The sequence below is a fragment of the Lactuca virosa genome, chromosome 2, assembly GCF_052849685.1.
Source record: "Lactuca virosa cultivar CGN04683 chromosome 2, Lactuca_virosa_CGN04683_v6, whole genome shotgun sequence".
Lineage (NCBI taxonomy): Eukaryota > Viridiplantae > Streptophyta > Magnoliopsida > Asterales > Asteraceae > Lactuca > Lactuca virosa.
This window is the reverse complement of record NC_136427.1, coordinates 233,929,404-233,954,516: the sequence shown is the minus strand read 5'-3', so window position 1 is coordinate 233,954,516 and position 25,113 is coordinate 233,929,404.

The window sequence follows — 25,113 nt, the reverse complement described above, 5'->3', positions numbered from 1 at the left end:
AAAGGTGGTTAGAGATGATCAGTGATTATGATTGTGAGATTATTTATCACGCCGACAAAGCGAATCTAGTAGCAGATGATTTGAGCCATAAGATGCCAGCAGTCTGTGTAAAAGGAAGATATATGAGAATTGAGTTAGTGTCCAATCTCTTAGATCAAGTTAGAACGGATCAAGTAGAGGCGTTGAAGCCTAAAAATGTCATGGGCGGAAAGTTGCAGAAAAGTATACAGTTTAGAGAAAATGATCGAGGGCTGAAGACATTCAAGAATAGAATTTGGGTCCTTGTTTTTGGAAATTCTTGAAAGATAATTTTAGAAGAAGCGCATAAGTCCAAGTATTCCATTTATCCGTGGAGTACGAAGACTTATCAAGATTTGAATTTTTTGTATTGGTGGCCGGGTGTGAAGGCGACAATTGAAAAGTTCATATCTGAATGTTTGACTTGTGCTCAAGTCAAGTTTAAGCATCAAACTCCGTATAGCCAATCAGAGTCTCTTCAGATTCCATCCGGAAAGTGGGATGTGATCACTATGGATTTTATCATGGGATTGTTAAAGACGAGTTGAGATATTGATGCCATTTGGGTTATTGTTGATCGTCTAACGAAGAGCACACTATTTTTGGCAATTAAAGAGATGGCTACTTTAGAAAAGTTGGCCAAGTTGTATGTTGATGATGTAGTAAGATTGCATGTAGTTCCATTGTCGATTGGGTCGGATCATGATCCAATATTTACCTCTAAATTTTGGCATGCATTGCAAGAAAATTTAGGGACAAAGATTCTCATGAGTAAAACATACCTTCCCCAAAATGATGGCTAAAGTGAACGAAAAATTCAACCGGTGGAAGATATGTTAAGAGCTTGTGCTATTGATTTTAGTGGTAAATGGGATGAGCACTTGTCATTGGCAGAGTTTTCTTACAATAATAGTTTCCATTTGACTATTGGAATGCCCCCATATGAAGATTTATATGGAAGAAAGTGTAGGACATCCTTGTGTTGGTTATAAGCGGGTAAGAAGAAGCCTACGGGACCGAAATTTGTGAGAATCACAAATGAAAAGATCAAGATTATTCAAGCTCACATGAATGCGGCCCAAGATAGACAAATAAGTTATGCAAATTTGAAGAAAATGCCTTTCAAGATGATGTCCGCTGATTTGGTTATGCTCAAAATATCGCCTTGGAAAGGAGTGATGCATTTCGATAAGAAAGGGAAATTGAGTCCGAGGTATATTGCCCCGCTCAAGATTTTGAAAAAGATCAGATCTCGAGCTTTCAAGTTAGAAATGCCCCTAGAACTTAGTAGTATACACGACGTGTTTCACGTATGCTACTTGGAAACATTTTTGGGAAAAGAAGAGGAAATTATTCCGCTAGAGGATATAAGGGTTGATGATTCGAATCAGTTGATAGAGGTACCCAAAGCGATAATTGGGTATCAAACCAGAAAATTGCATAATAAAGTGATCGATCCCGTGCTTGTTAAGTGGAAACATTATTCGGTATCAGATCAAACTTGGGAAACGAAAGTACACATGAGAATAAGATTTCCTCATTTATCCCTTGATGATATTCCGAGGATGAAATCTTCTTAACGGGGAAGGATTTTAAGAACCGAGATTTTTAGGTTAATTATGTTGTAAAATTTCATTTTGATGGTAAGGGAATTTTGGTTCTTTTTATGTTATTAAGACTGGTGAAATGTTTTAGTTATGTTTTTAGGCATTTATCAAGTGTTATGAAGCTATTAGAATGTGATTTTATGTGTTAGAATGGAATGGAATTGGTAAATGCAAGTATGGAATGGAAAATGCACTGTCAAAGGAATGGAAATGATGAATTAAGCCTCATCGCGACACGATAAAGGGGTTACCACGACCCGATGAACGAGGGGGTGATTTTGTTCCTTCTCCAATGTAAGTTGTAGGAAACACACTTTGGTCTGCGATGCAATGTATGGGCGCCATGTCGCGGTGAGCAAAGTAGGCTGCTATGAAGATTGGTTCCGACGACGTGAAGAGAGTGAAATCGTGATTTCATTTAACCCATCACAACACAGTTTCGAGCAATGATATATTCCGAGTTAGAGCTCATTTGTTCACAATCGCACACCTAAATCCTACAGAGAAGATTTCTGGTGATTTAAACGTTCAAGAGAGTTCAAGTGGCGATTTTACTTGCTTGGGTTTAGGTAAGACCATCTTAAACCCATGTAGTGTTTGTTTTCTCCATTTTCAAGCATTTGAAGGTTTTAATGGTGAAATTTGAGTTTAGGGTTTTGATGCTAGATTCTTCTAAGTAATCTTGCGAATAATGTTGGATTAAGTGTCTAGAAACTTAATCCATGAATTGTATGAAGTTTTAATGGTTGAAATCCATGATTTGATTCTAGGTTTTAAAACCCTAGAAATGGACTGAAGAAGATGGTGATTGGGTAGTAAAATCTAGCCAAGATAAGTGTTATTTATCTTGTTTGATGTAGTTTGATAAGTAATTGAGCAAAGGGTGATCAAGTTAGGGTTTTTAACCAAAATATGAGTTTTTGACTAAAATCACAAGTGATGCATTAATGGATAAAGACATGTATGACATGCTTAATATATGTAAATGTTCTAGGTGGTAACAAGGAAGGATTTGGAGCCTCTCAAGATAAGCATTGGAGAAGTTGGAAGTAGGATGTTATTTCCACAACACAAGGTGATTTATACTTCTCTTTTAGTGTAAGATTATGTAACGTAGAGCATGTGTAAGCATGTGATTGTATGGATGTAATTATTAAATTACATCATTGTTAGATTGTGTTATGATAAATAACTTGTGTTATGTTTATGATGTGTATGTCACACATGCAAAGAGTTAGATTAAGGGATCCCTAGGAAGAGAATGTTAGGTTATGCATGGAAATAGAGAAGATGATGAGGTCTTAGAAGCATCAATGACTATGGACTAGACTTTTGTTTATGCATTTATCCTTGTTTGCTTAGTTATGGTTATGATGTGGAATTGGTAACACCCGTGACGTGGAATTGGTAACACTCGTGAATGTAAAACTCTGATATTAATCCTAATTTTAAAATATTAAATTTTTATGAAAAGTACGGGTTGTTACAATCTATAACAGGTTTGTTTGTTGGTAATATGATCAATCATATTAATATAATATGTTTGTTGTATGGACTTGACTTTTTCATATTTGTCTGGTTTCCCAATTTAAACTGGTGATGGTGAAGAAAGATCAAGGAAAATCTAACAGAAAATAAAGGATACATACAGTGCTACAAATGGGTCAGTACTTTTTTGTGGGATATGTGTAGTTAGAGGTATAAAAGATTTGTACACACCTTTAATACTCCATGACAACTCAAATGATATATATCATATGGTGGTGATTGATAGATTCCATTTTATGTATCTTTTAGGGTAGTTTTTATTAGCATTTAACGTCATATTTTACACATTTACATGTCTTTAGCTTAAATAATGTTCAACTCATATAATTTGTTAGAATTCCCGTACTGCTCATGTTTAAATGTCATTTTCATATAATTCGAATGTAGCGGTACTTTGGGAGCAGCTTTGGATGCATTTAATGGAGCATTGAAGTCTAATTGGAGCTTGGAACTTATGCAGGACGTTGTTGGTAGCTTGAACCATTTTCAGTATTTTGACCATATGTCATGACTCGTAACTCCGATTGACAAGATTCAAAATGTTCCGGAAATTAGACAAAATTTTGGACAAATTTAGTGCTTGTGAAGAGGTTGAAAAACAAAAAACTACGATCAAATTTTACCCATAAATTCGATCGTGTTAACATTTCGCAACTTCAAAATTTCCTGAAAATCAGTTAAATGCCAAATTCGATCAAAGTGTAAAAAAATTTGATCGTATTTCCTAAATATTTGATCAAAATTTCCTTTTTCTTGCTCTTAAAGGTACTGCTCATATATATAGGTCGTCTCTCTGTTCAGTTTGAAGGTTAGCCGATTCCTAAAGCTCCGGACGACGAAAAAGACAATTTCTGAGGCGATTTCTCTCTGATTTTAGCGATTTATGAAGATCTAAAGACTATGGATCATGTCCATCAGTTAGTTTAGTAAGATTCGATAGTTTAATTTACTAGTTTTATCGGATTTTATCCATGTATGGCAAAACCCTAGTTTTCAATTCAGCACAAATTATTACTTTTCATGTAACCAATCATTAGACCTGGTTTCTGATTTGTGATTCTATCTAGATTTTTCAGTTTTGAACTTAATGAATGTTTGATTTTTATTCTTCTTATATTAATCACCTAATTAGGGTTTAATCATTATAGTTAATCAATTAATAGAATTTGTAACTGTTCTTGTTAACTGGTAATAAGTAATAAGTATCAGATTGGTTCCATGTTGGGATTTATGTTTGATATAAACTGAAAAATCATATCTTTACGCTTCTGAGATTTTGAGAAGTATTGGATATTGTTGGGAATTTTACACAGATCTTAATGCAACTTTTTTTATTTAATTAACAGCTTGTTTAATTAGACTGTAAAACGTTAGGGTTAATTAAAGAGCTTGCTTTGGTTAACTAATTAGGTAAAAGAGAATTTACCAGAGCTTATTAGTTGTTCTCAGTACCAGCTTAGATAGAACGTATGTTGAATAACCATGTTAATGTTGATTGCATGATTAGGAAATTCGTAGCAGAACTGGATTCATTTTATTATTGGATTCCATTTAGTTATTTTCACTTCTATATTAGTTTAGTAATTAATTAAAAATCCCCCTTTTTATTATTTTCTGTTAGATGACTAGTATGTGCCTTACGTAAAAAGGTATCAAGTTTTAGACTGTGTCCCTAAGGATTCGACTCTGCTTCCTTGTGCTATCCTTTAGTGCATTAGAGTAGTAAAATTATTATTTGCTAAAATCGTGCACGACAGCGGTTTAACAAATTGGTGCTGTTGTCGGGGACACGATATTGCTAATAGTTTGTATACAAAGATCTTCACGTACAGGTACACCACTAGATTTTATTCCGGAAATTGAGAAAACTACAAGAAAACAAAAACAATTAGCTTGTTTCTTTGGTTCATCATTCTCCCTACCACCATAAATCACCACACCACAAGGCAATCCCTTGTGGAATGAACCAGACCTGACTTTCCCATTCTTCCCAAAAGTACCCCTATCCTCACCTTCTTAAAGTATATTTAAAAAATACTCCCGACATTTCTCTGAAAAATCTGAAACCACAGACTCTTTAGAAACTGAATCTAAAAAATCAACCACGAGCGACGTAGGAGACAATCAGGAGAAGACTCTCAGAGAATGGGCAGCACAAGAGGTTACGCAACAACCTCAATCTATCACTTTTCCAGAAGCTCATAACTATGAGCTAAAGCTCGATTTAATCCATCTGCTCCCTACTTTCTTAGGCCTTGAAAATGAAGACCCTTACAAATTTCTCAAGGAGTTCCATGTTATCTGTTATGGGATGAAGCCGCATGTTATCACAGAAGACAAAATCAAGTTAAGGGCATTCCCCTTTTTAGTTCAAGACTTGACGAAAGAGTGGATTTACGATCTACCATACAGACCCATAATTACGTGGAACGAGCTCGCGAAACTTTTTCTAAAAAAATACTTCTCGGAAGTAAGAGTCTCAAATCTACACAGAGAGATCCTTGCAATCAAGCAAAGAAAAAGGGAGGCTCTTCACACCTACTGGGAATGTTTTAAGAAGCTACTGGTTCCATGCCCACAACACGGGATTAGTGATTACCAGCTCTACCAGTACTTTCGTGAAGGTCTAACACCTATAGAGAGGTGACTGAAAAATGATTTGAGCGGAGGTTCACTTTTAGATATGACGCCAACCGAAATCCGTGAACTGATAGAAAGGCTGGAAAGTATAAAAATATGGATCAACAAATGTCCCAACTTGCTACTTCTGTAGGTCGACTGGAGTCTCAAGGAAAATTACCAAGAAAATTGAAAATAATCCAAAGCACAATGTGAGAGAAATTTCCTTGAGAAGTGGGAAGAGATATGAAGGCCCAAGTGTATGCGAACCAGGCAAAGAGGATGAAGAAGAAATTAAAGAGATATTAGGGTGAACAAGAAGCTGAAGAGGTGGAAGAAAAAGAGACTCTGAAGCAGCCCAAGCCAATTTCGAGGGAGTATAAGCCACTTCCACCATTCCCATCGCGACTGATAAGTACAAAGCGCGAGCGAGAGGACGAGGATATGATGGAAACCTTTTGTAAAGTGCAGGTAAATATTCCACTTTTAAATATAATTAAAAAAATCCTCGTTACACCAAGTTTCTGAAAGAATTTTGCATTTTAAATAAAAAACTGAAAACTAATGAAACAATCAAAGCTGGAGAAAATATCTCTTCTATTTTGAAAAAAGGTTTGCCCCCAATGTAACAACTTGATTTCTAGTTATACCATTTTGACCCTTGGTTTGAAGGATTAAGCTCTTAATGGGAAGAATGGGTGACAGTCGTGTACGCTGGGCGCACCAAAGGGTATGTTGCGCGTACGTGGTCAGCCCCTCGATTCTGTCAAATGCGTAGTACGCCCCATGTACATGTTGAGTATGCCTAACGTACTCACCGAGTTCAATCGGTTGACTTTGACCTAGATTTTGTCCTAGGGGTATTTTGGGTATTTTGAGCTGTATTCTAAGTTTTGGTCACTTTTATTTACAGAGGTGACCGGTAGAGTTGGTTTTAGAGCAGCGTGTTGTTTCAGATTTTTTTTACATCTGAGAGGTGAGTTTTCTCACTGTATCCATGGGTTGAAGGCACCAATGCCAACCCATCATTGTGTTATGTAGGGTGATAGTTGTTTTTTGACTTATATGTGTTTGTATGTTCGGGTTGAAATAAACCCCAAGGCGGGACCCACTATCATATATTTGGGTTGAAATAGACCCCATGCTAGGGCCCACTATTGTATGATTGGGTTGAAAGATACCCCAGGGCAATGCCCTAGGGCGGGGCTCATATGCGTTGATCGGGTTGAAATACACCCGAGGGCGAGGCCCCAAGTCTGGGCCCATATACGTATATTGGGTTAGATTATACCCAGGGTTAATTCTAGTTGTATGATTGGTATGTGGTACTTTCGGGAACTCACTAAGCTTGTGTTTACAGTTTATGTTTATGGTTTCAGGTACTTCCATTTCAAAAGGGAAGGGCCCGACGTAATGTCACATCATCCTCCCCTAATGACTTCTACATTTTGAATAATTGTACTCTGATATTTTGGATATTATATTTGGTGATGGTTTTTTAAACAATTAATGAATGAAATTGATACTCTTTCAATGAAACATTTTTTCACTATTTTTGGGCTATTAGAAGTTGGTATCAGAGCCTTGGTTTGAGGGATTCGGGCACACTTTTTGGTGTGTCAGAACTCAAACTAAGGAAATGATAATCTTTTTAAAGGAAAATGAAATTGAATTTCTCAAAATATTTTTACTAAATAAAAAGGAGTTCGATGCGTGCAATCAGTCGAGCTCAAGTAAGTAGTTCCTAAAATTACCCATACCTATGTGTTATGATTAGTATGCTTAATATGAGAATTGCATGCTAGAGTAAGGCTAAGGATACTTTCAGGAATCATATGATAGAATTACCTGATTTGTGTGATGTTTTATAGCCTTGGGAAATTTGATTATATTTATTACTTGGAATTGATATCAGCTCAGTTAATTGCTAAGTCTATGCTTTCAAAGTTGAATACGACTAGGATCATATAGCCTTAGAATGATTGATTTGGCCTCATTTCATGCTCCTTGTTTGGTTGTGGACTTAGGGAGAGTCATCATTTGACAGTCTATGTGTTCCCATTTGTGTATAACATGCATGCATAAGGCAACCAGCAGTGTTAATTGAGATTCTCGGTATTGCGAGCGTTGGGAGTTGAGGATTCCTATGAAAGTCTAGGATATGTATGTTGTTAGCATAGGAATGGTGTATAGTTCTAGTGTGGTGACTTAGAGGAATCAGGGCAACTCTTGAGGAGGGTACAAATAGGTGTGAAAGGTAGTATTGGGCCCGTACTACTAGAAGCACAAGATATGTACTTGAGACAAGAGCAGACCTGGAGACTCTAAGGAGACCTGTATAGTGAGAATTCCCGTGAGTCTTATGCTGATTGTTTATGTTTCAATTTGAGTATGGTGATGACTACTCGAGGAGGTTCTGCCTCTGGTTCTGGTTCAGGTTCTGGCTCAAGCACATAACCGATTGATGAGAGGCTGTGCGAGTTCATTGCAGATGAGGCTACTCGCGGTATCTTGGATGTTACTCCTGCGATGTTCGGTACCATCAAGGAGGGGATTATGGAGCTGAAGGATAAGAGGCTTAGATCTTTTCGAGTAGAGATTGGTGCGGGCCAAATTGGAGCTCGAACTCCCTCATTCCAGGAGTTCAAGGCTTGTAGAGCTCCAGAGTTCTTTGGGGCTAAGGAAACCATCGTTAGCCGATGCTGGATCGCCGACATGGAGAATGCTCAGCGGACGAGTTTTTGCCCTGAGGGGGCAAAGGTGGGGTTTGCATACTACCTATTGAGGGAACGAGCACGAGACTGGTGGGATTAGGTTGACTGAGTTGTAGGGTCAGCGGCAGTGGCAGTCATGACTTGGGAGGATTTTGTTTCGAGGTTCCAGGGGGAGTTTGCATAAGCTATTAAGGTGTAGCAGCTGGCGAGGGAGTTCTACGACCTTCTCCAGACTACTGAGACTGTGGCGGAGATCGCCGCCAAGTTCTGAGATAGGGCTCTTTTGGTTCCGCATTACGCTGCAGATGAGGAGACGAAGAAGACGAGATACCATGACATGTTGAGAGAGGATATCGGGGAGTTTGTGAGCTTTTCGGGGTGCAAGACCCTAAATGATATGATTAAGAAGGCTCGTGAGCGGGAGATTGAGTTAGAGCTTCGGAAAAAGCAAAAGTCGGCGCAGGTACAGATAGAGGTGGGCCAGGCAATAAGGCCTAAGACTTCTAATTCATGCATCAAAGGCTAGGAAGGACGGAGCCACTGTGACAAGCCACATGGTGGGGTGTGTTGATTGATGGGTTCAATATGTTTCCGTTGTGGTCCTTTAGGCTACCTGAGTAGGGACTGCGCCAGGGGTGCCCTGATTTGCTTTCATTGCAATCAGACCGACCATAAAAAGGCAGATTGTCTGAGATTGGCAGGAGGAACAGTGGCAACACCTGCACCAACCTCCTTGAGGATTACTGATAGCCGCCAGGGTAAGGCGGAGGCATCTATGTTGAAGATCAGGGCATTTCAGTTGACCACCGATGAGGCCTGTGCAACACCGGATGCGGTTACTGGTATGTGACTTATTAATATTTATATTGCTTTCCATATTTATGCTCATGGTTATATTTGATCTTGTATAGGGACCTTTTTGTTCAATGGTATGACTGCTCATGTTTTGTTTGATTCAGGTGCTACCCTTGGTTTCCATTGCGGATGAGGCTACTCGCGGTATCTTGGATGCTACTCCTGTGATGTTCGGTACCATGAAGGAGGGGATTATGGAGCTGATGGATGAAAGGCTTAGATCTTTTCGAGCAGAGATTGCTGCGGGCCAGATTGGAGCTCGAACTCCCTCATTCCGGGAGTTCAAGTCTAGTATACCTCCTGAGTTCTTTGAGGCTAAGGAAACCATCGTTAGCCGATGCTGGATCACCGACATGGAGAATGCTCACCGGATGAGTTTTTTCCATGAGGGGGAAAAAGTGGGGTTGGCACCATGCCTACTAAGGGACCGAACATGAGAGTGGTGGGATGAGGTTGGCCGAGCTGTATAGTCAGCGACAGTGGCAGTCATGACTTGGGAGGATTTTATTTCGAGGTTTCATAGGGAGTTTGCACCAGCTATTGAGGTACAACAGCCAGCGAGGGAGTTTTAAGAACTTCGCCAGACTACTGACATTGTGGCGGAGATCACCGCCAAGTTCCAAGAAAGGGCTCTGTTGGTTCTGCAATATGTTGCGGATGAGGAGATGAAGAAGACGAGATACCATGACATGTTGAGAGAGGATATCAGGGAGTTTCATGAGCTTTTCGGGGTGCAAGACCCTGAATGACATGATTAAGAAGGCCCATGAATGGGAGATTGAGTTGGAGCTTCGGATAAAGCAGAATTCGGAGCAGGTATAGACAATGGTGGGTGGGCCAGGCTAAAAGGCCCAAGACTTCCGATTCACGAATCAGATGCTAGCAGGGTCGGAGCCACTACGGTAAGCCGCATGGTGACGCGTGTTGATTGGCGGGTTCAATTTGTTTCAGTTATGGTCAATTGGGCCACATGAGTAAGGACCGCCCCATGGGTGCTCTTATTTGCTTTCTGTGCAATCAGAACGAAAATAAAAAGCTCGATTGTCCGAGATTGTCAGGGGAGCAGTGGCAGCGCCTGCGCCAGCCACCTTGAGGATTACTGATGGTCGCCAGGGGAAGGCGGAGGCATCTATGGTGAAGAGCAAGGCATTTCAGCTGACCACCAATGTCACACCCCCAAACCTGAACGGCGGAAACGTTTGGGGGCAGAGGACGTCATTTGCAGTATCATAACAATTGAATAGTAAAGAAAGTAAACACAACCATCATATACATAATTGAAAATTTTACATCATTGTAAGCGCTTACATGTTTCAAAAGTCAATTACAATATGATGTCAAAAGTTTTGTTTAACGCCCTAGCGTTAAATCTTCAAAAGGTGTTGATAACCTGTTTTACTGATTTCCTGAGAATACAAGTTATTTGAGAAAAAGTGTCAACATTTAAGTTGGTGAGTTCATAAGCATTTGTATGAATAATGTATGCCATTCATTGAGATGAAATCACGTTTGTTTCCAGAAAATCCGATATTTTCTATAAAATAAGTTGTAATTCGTTTGTTTTTGAAGTAATCGTATTTATCCCGGAAGATCCTATATTTTCCATAAAATTAAACTGTAGTCTTTTATGTTTCCAAGACCGAAAGGCGAAAGGTACAAGTAAATATGCCATACTTAGTTTTGTAACATGTAGTTTTATTTGTAGATAAAACCGTTTGAAGAGCTGTGTATTTACGTAAAATAAGCGTACTATCGATTTCACATAAAAATAACGTATTGTCTTTTATCATGTGAGTTTTCATAACCATGCTATTAATAAATTTCCTGCGTCGAAATTCTTCAGGCGTCGAAATGATAAGACGTTTGTCACCCATAACCTGCCGGTCGTGCTGTAGCTAACAACCAGGGTGCGGGATCATCAGTCCCGTATAGATCTATACACAAGTATCACACTCTCCGGGAGGAAACTCTGGTTATAAAACAGGACTTCCATGGATACCTTTGGTAGGTACGATGAAGACGAATGACTCACAAATTTCCAACGAGATACGTGTTTTGTTAATGAAAATATTCATGCATGAAACTGTTACCCATTTCATCATATTTAATATGTATATAAAAATAACCGTATTTTTATATAATCATTTCTTTTCCCTGAAAGGTAAAATAATGTGAATATTTCTCAAACTATACCTATTATAGTTTAAAAGGTATTGTTTCGTTGAAAATGATAACCGTTTCGTTTTAACGTGTTTTGCATATAGCCGCTTGTAATTTGGTAATAACGTTATGTCGCATGTTTGATATTCATACGTAAAAGATACTTAAACGTAATAAAATATAAACCATAATTTGTATATTAACACAAGTCTCTTGTGTTTTACTTGTATTCTCCCCCTTAAAACATAGAAAAGTAATGAAAATGTAGGGGTATGAACTCACCTTATGTGTGGTCGCGGTTTGATAACGAGATAGAAACGGTGACTTCGAGCTAGAATACAGGAAGGATATCATAATCCTAATGGTTTTAAAACACATATAAATGAATGAATATATATAGGACTAGAAATGAAGATCGTTGTATAAGCACTGGAGTGTTTAGAACTTACAATGATAGTTCTTGAGAATTATACTTTGAAAGCTAAAGTCTCTGGAGGAAACTGCTCTTGGAAAGATTTTGAGAGGAAAATGATGGAATGAAAGTTTATTGGATGTGTAGAACAAAGAATGAGTTCTTATTAAGTATCTTATATATGAAGGAAACTAAATGAGAAGGTGATGTGATATGTTCGTTGGTAACTTCATCAAATCACATTGGGAAGCTGAATTAGGATAAGATATTAAGATATTTTAGGAGTTTACTGTCCAAATGAAAGTGTTTACGTCCAAGATAAGGAGTTTACTCCCAACTATAAAGGTTTTTCGGCAAAGAGGATGTGTTTACTCCCATGAACGGCCGAAATCACACATGTATACCCACAAAAGAGAGTTTTCGGCCAATGTATTCCAAGAGTGAAGTGTTTTCGGTCCTTAATGGGCCTTTGCTTTATGTTTTCAGTCAAACACTTGAGTAATGAGGTAGTTTTCGGTCCTATGGGGCCGAAAACTCAAGGATAGGGGTCTAGAAGTTGAAATCCTTAAAACAGTGCCATTCCTTTACTTCTTGTTTACTACTTTGGCCCCTTAAGTTTTGTTAGTTTTTGTTTACTTATTTTCTCATGGTTTTCACTATGTACACATGTATATATAACATATATAAGCATGGATTTATATTAACCTATATAAGTTTGTATCCTTGACATCCAAAGTTCTTTATCGTATTAATGTAACGGTAATACTTCACTTGTACACAGTGGTAGTTTAAACCTTTATTTTGAACATGAGTGATTTACATTGATTTTGAAATAACGGGTTGCCACATTATCCCCCGTTAGAGGGAATTTCGTCCCAAAATTATTTCTAACGTGGTACTTTTGTACTAGGGAAAAGTGTGGGTGCTTTTGTTTCATTTGATCTTCTCGTTCCCAAGAGAATTCAGGTCTCTGCTTAGCATTCCAACGCACCTTCACTATCGGTATGCAACTCTGCTTCGTTCTCTTGACTTCTCTATCCAAGATTTCCACAGGTTCTTCCACAAAGTGAAGACTCTTGTTAATCTTGATTTCATCGAGTGGAATAACCAGAGTTTCGTCTGATAAACATTTATTGAGATTGGACATGTGGAAGGTAGGGTGTATATTACTAAGTTCTTGTGGTAGTTGGAGTTTATAAGCTACATGACCAATCCTTGCGAGGATCTCAAATGGTCCAATGTACCTTGGATTTAGTTTTCCATGCTTTCTGAAGCATATCATGCCCTTCTAAGGTGAGACTTTTAACAGAACACGGTCACCAACCTGAAATTCCAAGGGTTTTCGTCTCTCGTCTGTGTAGCTCTTTTGTCTGTCTCGAGAGGCTTTTAGTCGTTCACGGATTTGAACAATCTTCTCGGTCGTTTCCCTGATGATAACCAGACCAGTGAGAGTGTTGTCAGGAACTTGTCCTTTAGCTAACTGTGTATCACCCACTTCTGCCCACCATAGAGGTGATCTGCACTTGCGGCAATAGAGGGCTTCAAATGGAGCACCCTTGATACTGGTGTGATAACTGTTGTTATATGAGAACTCGATAAGTGGTAAATAGGTATCCCATGCTTTACCAAAGTCGATCACACAAGCTCTCAGCATGTGTTCTAGTGTCTGGATAGTTCTCTCACTCTATATGTCGATTTGTGGGTGGTAGGTTGTACTCATGTCTAATCTAGTTCCTAGGGATTTTTGAAGTGACTGCCAGAACCGATAGGTAAATAGACTATCTCTGTCAGAGATAATAGATATTGGTACTCCATGTAATCATACTATTTCCCTAATGTATGTTCTGGTCAGTTTTTCCATCTTGTTTGTTTCTTTGATTGGTAGGAAGTGTGCGGACTTGGTTAACCAGTCGACGATTACCCAAATTGTATCAAGACCACCCATTCTCTTGGGTAATTTAGTTATGAAATCCATTTTAATTTGTTCCCACTTCCACTCAGGTATTTCTGGTTGTTGTAGTAAACCTGAGGGCTTTTGGTATTCTACCTTTACTTTGGTGCAAGTCAGACACTAGCCCACGTAGGTAGCAATTTCTGCTTTCATGTTCGGCCACCAATATAATTTCTTAAGGTCCAGATACATCTTATCTGAACCTGGATGAATAGAGTATCGAGTCTTGTGTGCTTCGTTCATGACAACTTCTCTGAATCCACCAAACTTTGGTGTCCAGATATGATTCATGAGATAACGAACTCCGTCACCCTTGATTTCTAAGTTTTTATCCATTCCTCTTAGGGTTTCACCGGTTATGTTTTCTGGTTTCAGGGCCTCCAATTGAGCTTCTTTGATGTCTGTTGATAGGTGGGAATGGATAGTTATGGTTAGTGCTTTACCCTGCGACCCGAGTACTCTTTACGACTGAGGGCATCTGCTACTACGTTGGTTTTGTTGGGTTTTAGTATACTACAACATCCTATGGTGCACATACAACCCTAAATACCTTGGATCTATGTTTTCTCTATTATACATGCAAATGGTTTCCAAGGCATTAAACCTATAACTAGCATGCATTTGACATAAACCATATAATATACTAGTTAGGGAAACATACCTTTTATGTGGCTTGAAGTCTTGATGTATTTGGCCTTAAGAGCTTAGCACCAATAGTATGAAATGCCTCAAATGGAATCACAACACACCTAGGACAAAGGTGGCTCTTGAGAGAGAATTCCATGCACCAAAACACCTCCATATTTCTCTAAGAAAAGAAGTGGTGAATTTGGCTATGGAGTAACCTATTTATATGTAGGATTCCAAGGGTCATGGGTATAACCCATAATCCATACCCATGGGTTCTATGATCCATGGTTCATGTGGCCCAACTCTTTATGTATCCATACATAAACTTGGTCCAACATGGATCATAAGCCCAACACATATAAATATAACTAATTATCATAATTAGTCCCCATAGATTTAATTAGTCTCTTTTGATCACTAAATTAATTCCAAATTAATTCTTGATCGATACTAATTAAAACATATGATTTCATATTAATATATTATAACTTATAATATATTAATAAACCATAAATAACCTTCTCTCAAAAGTCCATCCTAACAAATTGTCCTGATGATATGCAACCCAAATGGACCATGCTACTCTCGGGTCAAGTACATACCAATAATAGTTATGGGCTTAGACATCTAATCCAACAGTCTACCACTTGGATAAGTCTAAAACTATTATTGCAAGTACGACTTCATAACCCGACTAGCAATCGTAGCTCTTAAAGCCGCTGTCGAACTCTGAACAAATCAATGACGCGTCCATTAGATAAGGGATCATATATTCCTCCATTCTAGATATCATATGGACTGAGACATGGATTATAATCATTCTCTCTGTCCATTTGTTGTTTCCCGATTTTCGATTTATGATGACTGACTAATTGAACAAATCAAATCAGTCCTGGCTTGGCCAAGCACTCACATGTGTCATCGCTAAATCATCGAGGGGCCCACAAATATCGCTTTTATCCCGAAGGTAAAAGGAATGGATAAACTTCGACTCATATGGCTTGTTCTACTACTTGTTGAATCATACACAAAGGCACGTTTTATAACATCGAGTTACCAAATGCGTTTTCGTGCAATCAATGTATAACCAACTCATAGTAACAACTCATATCTCTAGGTTTGAAGAATATAAGATATTATCGTCTCATGATCACCCGTGATAAAATCCATGAAGTGATTCAAATGAGCGCGGGTTGAATCCAATACTCAGAACTTATGAGCACTCATGAGTGTTGTAGCACCACTTTGTCCGCCAACTTGGACCTCTACAAACCAACCCATAACAGTCTTGATTCATATCTACTTCCAACATATGACCGACTGTGGATGGTTTGAATAACTTAATCATTCAGGAAGAGCGACTTAGTTATTCTGGAAGTCAAAACATGCAAAGTGAAACACAAGAATAAATGAAACAAATATGGTATCAAACCCTATGAATATAAATAAACACTTTTATTTATCACCATACTGATTACTCATTATTCATTGTTTCGGTTTTATCAACTTTATACTTGAATTAAAAACACTAGTTGTCCCATGCTCTAAGCATGTACACTATGTTTTTCTTAAACAATAGCTTTGCCATACACCAAGTATGCACTCTATGTTTGTCTATAATCCTTACTTTGTGAAATAAACCAATTGAACATAATTTCAATGATTCTAATTTCACACTCCCAAATCCTTATCGAAAAATGTGAGAATTTCAAATTCCTATCATTTATCGAAATCTGTTTAGATTTTAAACTTATATGCACTGACCCTCCTGTAATGAATATGTACAAAGTCACAAAGACTTGTCAACAGTCATTATAAGGTATTCCAATGGAGATCAACTCCATGGAAACTAAGTCTCATATTTAAAGTACATTGCTTTGGACATGCTTCTTGCATTAAGTTTTCTAATCTTACACAGATAACTTCCACCTATGGAGACAACTCCATATTCTCATTTTGACTATCACTTCTGAATAAGAGATGTCTCTTTTCAGAATATGTCAATATGGTCCTTCCAAAATTAGCACTATACTTCCAACTGTCCCTGAGCAACCAATCTTTGGTAAACCTCAGATTGTCCTCGACAATTGCTTAATCATTTTAGTCATATCCAATTCTAGACCTTTTCCCTTCTTAATGCCTCTGGGCATTTGGAAAAATTTAGAAATGACAAATATTATAGCACATGCAATCGATCCTGTACCCAAAGCAAATGGTACACGATTCATGATGTCTCACATAAAGACATGATTCTAGACCAGTCTTTTGCTACAATATTTTTATTTGCCATGTTTTCAAAATTTAACTATGAAGAGGGATGCCGTAATCATAATCAAATTTTGAGAACGCAATATATAGAATTTCCTTAAGTTGAACTAATCCAACATGAAATTCATATATATATATATATTCTTGACTAAAGATGATTAAGGTCTCAATCTAAGCCTTTAGAACTGAAATGAAGTATATCCTCTCCCTTAATTATAGCAAAACAACTTTTTCAATCCCTGCAGCCTCACGAATTGAAACTTTTGTTTTCTATAATTAACATTGCTAACTTGCAACACTAACAATAATTATCATGCTCCCACTAACATGATGATTATTAGCATAACACTTATGCTCCCACTAGCTTTGACATGTACTCAGAAATCAGCTGGAGTTCTAGAAATCAATACTTTATTGACTTTCTTACCAAAGTTCAGATTTCTGATACGAGATGCTTTGATAAAACTTTATCAAAATCATACACCTTTCCTTAGATAGCATGCATGTGTGTCTAAACAATTTCAGAACTATGAAAAGGGATGTTGTAATCATAGTCTCAATTGTTTAGACCTTTTGCCATCTGCTTCAAATCTACTTGGTGGAAGTGTTTCCTCACCATCATTTTCATGAATCGGAGAGAAACCTTATGACCCTTAGATTTTATGGTGTATGTGTTCTTATCCATGTGAATCGTCAAAACCATAGTCACAAGACAAGGATAATGACAAATCCAAACTCATATGGACTGAACTTATGCAATCTTAACTTCTTGCCACCTGGCAGTACAGGGCCTGCCATTGCTTCCAAGTTGTTATGCAACCAATTGAGAACTTTCAGAACTCCTATGCAAAGCCAACTTTAACTGGAATGGGCACAGAATATGTCAACACGATAGGTTATAAACCTCAAGTCGTGTGCTAGTGAAGAACCTCAGGTTTTATTCTTGATTAGTTCTTGAAATTCTTTTTAGGATCTTTAAGACTTCCACTATCCTCTTGACATATAAGACTATCTTGCCAAATATTCAAGAGATAGTGCGGATTCTTTATCAAGACAAACACTTCACACAATTGGCCTTAGTTGGTCTTTGTTTTATCCAAAACATCACAACTTACCAATTTCAAATGTACAAGAGTAGGACACTTTTACTCTTACATTTGACAAGTGTTTTAAACCTTTCTTTAAGATATGTCACTCAAGTTACAATCTTGGAGTATGACTCTAAGAATTGTTTTGGAACGAAGTATGACTCATCTTCCTGATCTAACCATTTCAACAATTCATGACTCCTCTTCTTAGTCATAAGAATGCACTAAGATGACCTTTAGAGGATTAATTGTGATATGATTTCTAAATCATTAAGATGATCACAAACATGATACTAAAGTACTCTCCCATCTTTTCAGATTTGAGAAACTTTTATCTTTCTGCCTAATTTGATTCTTCCCATTCGTTCTGCCATACATTGAGACTTTTCCAATGTTTCAGAATTATACTTAAACTTGTAAGTATAACCATATTTACTAAACTTTAGTAAATCAAATAGTCTTAACGAGCTTTGTGGTGGACATGACCAGTGCACAAGAATGTGTACTCGATCCCTTTAGTCCTTCACTTGACTCACACATCCATGTGAACAAGTAATTAGTCTTGATTTTCCAATGCTTGAAAGTTCTCATTCATCATACTATTCAACTTGCATGATTCCAAGTTTCGGTCCAATTGAAACTTGGGTGATGAGGAACTTTCCTGATTTGGTAAATTCAGACACTACCACAAATGAAAGAATCAAATCCATTTTCCAATATTGCTGTCAGTGGAATCATATAAGCAACAATTTTCCACAAATGTCATTGTAAGGATACTTCAAATAAATAAAATTAAACAATTTTCTTTTATTTTAAAACTTTGCGGAAAAACTTATCCTTACAATCCACATGGAAAATTGTTGTTATCTATTCCTTAGCAATATATCATAACTTCTTAAGCAACTGCTCAAAATTCTGATGCGATCGAAATCCACCTTCGCGATCAGAATCAGCATATACTTCCTTTAAGATTTCTCTCTATTCTTTGATTCTTAAAATATCAACATGTGACCCAGTCACATCATGTAATGAGGATCTCAGAATAGAACTTAACAGAGTTAGATAATGGGCTCTACCTGATGTAGAGTCAAACTTATTGACTTTAACATCCTTAGGTAAATTTGGCAGCTTTGCAATCAACGCCCCTTCCTTTGGCAAAATAAACATATGGACCCTTTGGTAATGGGACTATCTCAGACTTAGCCTTTCTCTTTACCATTTGGTCAACTGGGTTGACTATGGCCAATCTCTTTCCATTGGGAAGAGAATGCTTTTTCTGGATTTCCAGTGTCACCATTGTCACTGTCCATAAATTTTTTTGGAAGTTGATCTTCTAATCAAATTTGCTTTACTATCGTTCCAAATCATTGCTGATTCAGCAGCACCAAGCAAATAGATATTATCATTAAGGTTCATGTCATAGTCTGTTTCATAGTAGTCCCAAAGGAACTCACTATGTGACTTAGAAAGTGATTGAACATCCAACTTTCTCAAGACTTTGACACCCAACTCTCCCGGCTTGTCAATATGTGACTTCATCTCTAAGATGTGATCACACATAGACCTTGCTTGCCATTAGGGCTTGAGTGACCTTGAACTTGTGGGTTAGAGAGAATAATTGGAGGAGGTGGAGGAAGAGAAGTATGACTTCCATGAGCCAAACTCGGGAAGTCATATTCATTAGGAAAGCTTGGTTTGGGAAGATCATTGTTGTCTAAACCAGACATCAACAACGGGAGAAATTCACGTAAAGTTGATTTAAGTCCTTAATATAACACCCAATATGATATATTAAGGCTAGGACCCAACAAACTATTTTATAACTTGGAAGAGGGATGCCGTAATCCAAGCTATAAAATATTTGAAGGTAGGTGAATGACGATTCACCAATTTCCACCAAGATAAACGAAATGTATTATTAGGTTTTAATTGGTTTTGAAACTCCTAGATTCTTTTGAGATTCATTGAACTTTTCAGTGGCATGTTTCAATCTCGAGTGTGCCCTTCAGGTTTTGTGACTGGGATGCCGAGGATCACAAAACAAGGTATGAAGTAACCATGCAAATATACTTGGTACCCTTAATATTTACCCCTCAATCGATGTGCCGGTTAGCCACACACGCTCCAACGATACTATGATAAACATTAAGTTACCCTTTGCCTACCTTGTTAAGTCCAGGTTAGTGTGCCGGTTAACCACACACGCTCCACTAACAGCTTAAACAAAGTGCAAAGTGTAATTTCATGGATTAGCACCTTATTCACATTTTCCTAAGTAACTAAGATTGGGAATTTATAAGTGTTTAGTTACTTAGTATTTATCATTATACTTATAATGAAGGGAAAATTATAGTCCTTGTCCTACCTGTTCGGCTAACGACCCTCCACCGGTCAAGGAAGCCGTGAGTGAGAGTGGACACCCATTAAACTGCCATTTTATAGGCAGTAACCTTATACCCCCCTTATAGACCGGCTTCGTGAATGAGGCCTACTAATGGTAAGATGACTTTATCTTATACATATCTATATAATTAAAATTATAATAATAGTATAAGGGTTGAATTTTAAACTTTTAAAATTCTAAGGTCTAGTTTGGAATTAAAGTATACATGGGGGGTAACTTTACAAATTCCAAAACTTGAGGACAAGTTTTGAAACCTTTCAAAACTCTTGGATTTTTCATAACTCATGAGTTTAATTAAGGTTTAATGAAAAAAAAATTCAAGTTCCATAACTTGAGGACAAGTTATGGAAGACATTAAATCATTTAATGATGACATTAAAAATAGTGACTCTTCTATTTTCATAACCTATGAGACTTAATGACACTTTAAAAAGAAAAACTCTTCACTTTCCATAACTTGAGGACAAGTTGGAGTTCATAAAAACCATTAAGATCAAATATTCCAATTAACACAATAATCAAATAATTTTTCTATGATCTAGATTAAACTCATAAGTAAAGATAATTCACATCAACAATTTTCAAGAAATTAGATAATCATATAAACTATTACAAATCTTGAAACTTTGACAATTATCCTTTGAAGACTCTTGGAATTCATAACCTAAAGAGTTAATAAATGAGACATTTCACATCCATAACTTATGGAAGTTTCAAAACTCTTAAGATCATAACTTTAAAAAAAACTTTTGAGTTCCAAAATTTTATGACAAAATTTGTAACTCCTTAAAACCATTTAGATCAAACTTTTAAAACAAATAAAATAATCATATCATTCTATCTTTTAATAAATTGACCTAATTCAACTCTTGTAGTAAAGTGACTCAAATTTTATAAATAATTAATTTTTCATAAAATCAAGTAATTATCATAAAATTTGACAAACTTCATGTTTTTTTTTTTCCTTCAACTTGAAAAAAAAATACATTTGCATCCAATATAATAGAAAACAACCTGGCTCTGATACCACTGTTGGGTTTTAGTATACTACAACATCCTATGGTGCACATACAACCCTAAATACCTTGGATCTATGTTTTCTCTATTATACATGCAAATGGTTTCCAAGGCATTAAACCTATAACTAGCATGCATTTGACATAAACCATATAATATACTAGTTAGGGAAACATACCTTTTATGTGGCTTGAAGTCTTGATGTATTTGGCCTTAAGAGCTTAGCACCAATAGTATGAAATGCCTCAAATGGAATCACAACACACCTAGGACAAAGGTGGCTCTTGAGAGAGAATTCCATGCACCAAAACACCTCCATATTTCTCTAAGAAAAGAAGTGGTGATTTTGGCTATGGAGTAACCTATTTATATGTAGGATTCCAAGGGTTATGGGTATAACCCATAATCCATACCCATGGGTTCTATGATCCATGGTTCATGCGGCCCAACTCTTTATGTATCCATACATAAACTTGGTCCAACATGGATCATAAGCCCAACACATATAAATATAACTAATTATCATAATTAGTCCCCATAGATTTAATTAGTCTCTTTTGATCACTAAATTAATTCCAAATTAATTCTTGATCGATACTAATTAAAACATATGATTTCATATTAATATATTATAACTTATAATATATTAATAAACCATAAATAACCTTCTCTCAAAAGTCCATCCTAACAAATTGTCCTGATGATATGCAACCCAAATGGACCATGCTACTCTCGGGTCAAGTACATACCAATAATAGTTATGGGCTTAGACATCTAATCCAACAGGTTTTACCGGGATGATAACGAATTTCACATTCATAATCATTGAGTAGTTCTACCCATCGTCGTTGTCTCATATTCAGCTCCTTCTGATCGAATATGTGCTGAAGACTTTTGTGGTCTGTAAAGATGGTGCACTTTGTGACGTAGAGGTAGTGTCTCCAGATCTTAAGAGTAAACACTACCGCTCCCAGTTCAAGGTCATGAGTAGTGTAGTTGACCTCGTGATTTTTTAGTTGTCGTGAGGCATAGGCGATAACCTTTCCTCGCTGCATAAGTACACATCCCAGTCCTTGATTGGATGCATCGCAGTATACAACGAAGTCTTCTGTCCCTTCAGGAAGAGACAGAATAGGCGCGCTGCACAGAGCTTGCTTCAGAGTTTGGAATGCAGTGTCTTGTTTCTCTCCCCAGCTGAAAGTTACACCCTTCTGATTCAGGGTAGTAAGTGGTTTAGCGATCCATGAGAAGTTCTGTATGAATCTGCGGTAATAGCCAGCAAGGCCTAAGAATTGGCGGATTTCCGTTGGCATTCCAGTTCTTGATTGCTTTAATTTTGGAGGGGTCCATGTGTATTCCTTCTTTGTTGACCACGTGACCTAGGAAATCTAATTTCCGAATCCAAAATTTGCATTTCGAGAACTTCGCATAAAGCTTTTCCGCTCGCAATGTTTCCAAGACATGTCAAAGGTGCTGACTATGCTCATTCTCGCTTCGCGAGTAGATGAGTATATCGTCTATGAACATAATTACGAATTTGTCTAGGAAAGGACAACATACCTTGTTCATTAAGTCAATGAACACTGTGGGTGTATTGGTTAGTCCGAAGGGAATCACTACAAATTCGTAGTAACCATAACACGTTCGAAATACCGTTTTGGGAACATCGCTTTCCTGGACTCGTAATTGGTGGTATCCGGATCCGAGTTCGATATTTGAAAAGTAGTTCGCTCCTTGGAGTTGATCGAACAAGTTGTCTATTCATGGTAGTGGGTATCGGTTCTTAATGGTGAGCTTCTTTAGTTCGTTATAGTCGATGCACATTAGGAATGATCCATCCTTCTTATTTACGAACATGACCGGTGCTCCCCAAGGTGAGAAGCTCGGTCGAATGAATCCCTTACTGAGTAGTTCGTTTAGTTGGCTGGATAATTCTTGCATCTCAGTTGGGGCTAGACGATATGGTGATTTGGCTACTGGGGTAGCTCCAGGAATAAGATCGATTCTAAATTTGACCTGTCGCGTAGGAGGTACTCGTGGAAGATCCTCAGGAAATACGTCAGGAAAATTACAGACTTAAGGAATGCTCTTGAGATCTTTCACTTCTTGCTTTTGATTCACGACATGTGCCAAGAATACATGGTATTCTTTGCGTAGGTATTTCCGAGCCTTGACGCAAGAAATGATGCGAAGGTTCATACTTGGCTTATCGCCGTAAATGACGAGGGTTTCGCCATTTGGCAGATTAAGGCGAACGACCTTCTCATAGCATAGAATATCAGTACGATGGGGACATAGCCAATCTATGCCGATGATGACATCAAAACTTTTTATTGAGATTGGCATAAGGTTGATTTGAAAAGAATGATTGTTTAGTGAGAGGGTACAGTCTATCTATATGTCGCTAGTGTTTTCCGTCTTTCCATTTTCCATTTCGACAGTGAATGTTTTGTTTAATGATTTTGGTGTTTGATTGAGTAAATGTTTAAACCGGTGGCTCACAAAACTCCTCACCGCTCCACTATAAAATAGTATGCATGCATAAGAGTCATTGAGGAGAAACGTACCCGTGACCATGGTTACGTCTGTTATTGCCTCCTCCTGTCCCATTGTCAGTACTCTTCCTACTCCCCCTGTATTCCTTGTTTTCGGGCAATCCCTCTTAATGAGCCCTGTTTCTCTGCATCCGTAGCAAGTGCGGCTCGCTCCTATATTCGCGGTTGGGGCAGCTTGTTGTGCTGACTCTTTGTAGAAACGGACTGTGTGTCCTTTCTTGTTGCACTTTGTGCAATACATTTCCCGACATGGTGGTAGTTACACTTATTGCATTTCGGTAGATTCCCAGCATATTGCTTAGCGAGTGCTGGGGCTGCTGGGACAGTGACGGCGTGAGCTGCCACCACTTGTTGTCTTTTAGAGGTTTCATCTGATGTTTTGCTCTTTCTTTTGTTACAAGGCCTTTTTCTGTTGTCACTTTCTTTTGGTTGTTCAGGGGCGGCTGTTATCATGCCCTGACGGACACCATGATCAATGAGTCGTTGCGCCAAACGTTTTGCGCTGTCAAAGGTAATAGGGTTGGATGTTATTACGTGCCCTTGGATCTGGGGTGCCAATCCCCATATGTATCTTTCCACTTTCTTTTCTTCTAGGGTGACCATCCCGAGACACAATATTGTTAGGTCACCGAATATGGTCGTGTAAGCGGCGAGGTCAGATCCAGTCATTTTAAGGGTCCACAAATCATGTTCCAATTTTTCCACTTCGCCCCTTGGGCAATATTTCTCTAACATTAAGATCTTCAGGTCTTCCCAACTCATGGAATTTTCCACTGGGAGGGTTAATGCCTTGACATGGCTCTTCCACCAAGTAAGAGCTCAGTCAGAGAAGGTGCAAGCTGCATATTTTACTTTACTTGCTTTCGGACACACACATATTTCAAAGACTGATTCAGTCTTCTCGAACCATTGCATCAGTGCGATTATTCCTCCACTTCCGTTGAAGGTTTTAGGTTTTCCGGTGGTGAAGTCTTTGTATGAACACTCCCTGGGGTGTCCATGACTTTCTCCATGGTTCGAGTGGTTAGTACCAGTTCCCGCTCCACTTGCACCGCTTGCATTTATTTGTGTTATGGCGGCTGCTACGGCAGCAGTTACCACAGCTTGGAACATAGCAGGGTCATATTGTGGAGGTGGAGGAGGTGGTGGAGTTGGTGGAGTATTGTTGAAACGTCTGGGATTCCTTCTTGGTGGCATCTTTCTGCCATAGAGTTAAAAAGTGAAAATACGGTAAGTCTTCAATAATAATTGTAAGTCAGGTGCTAAT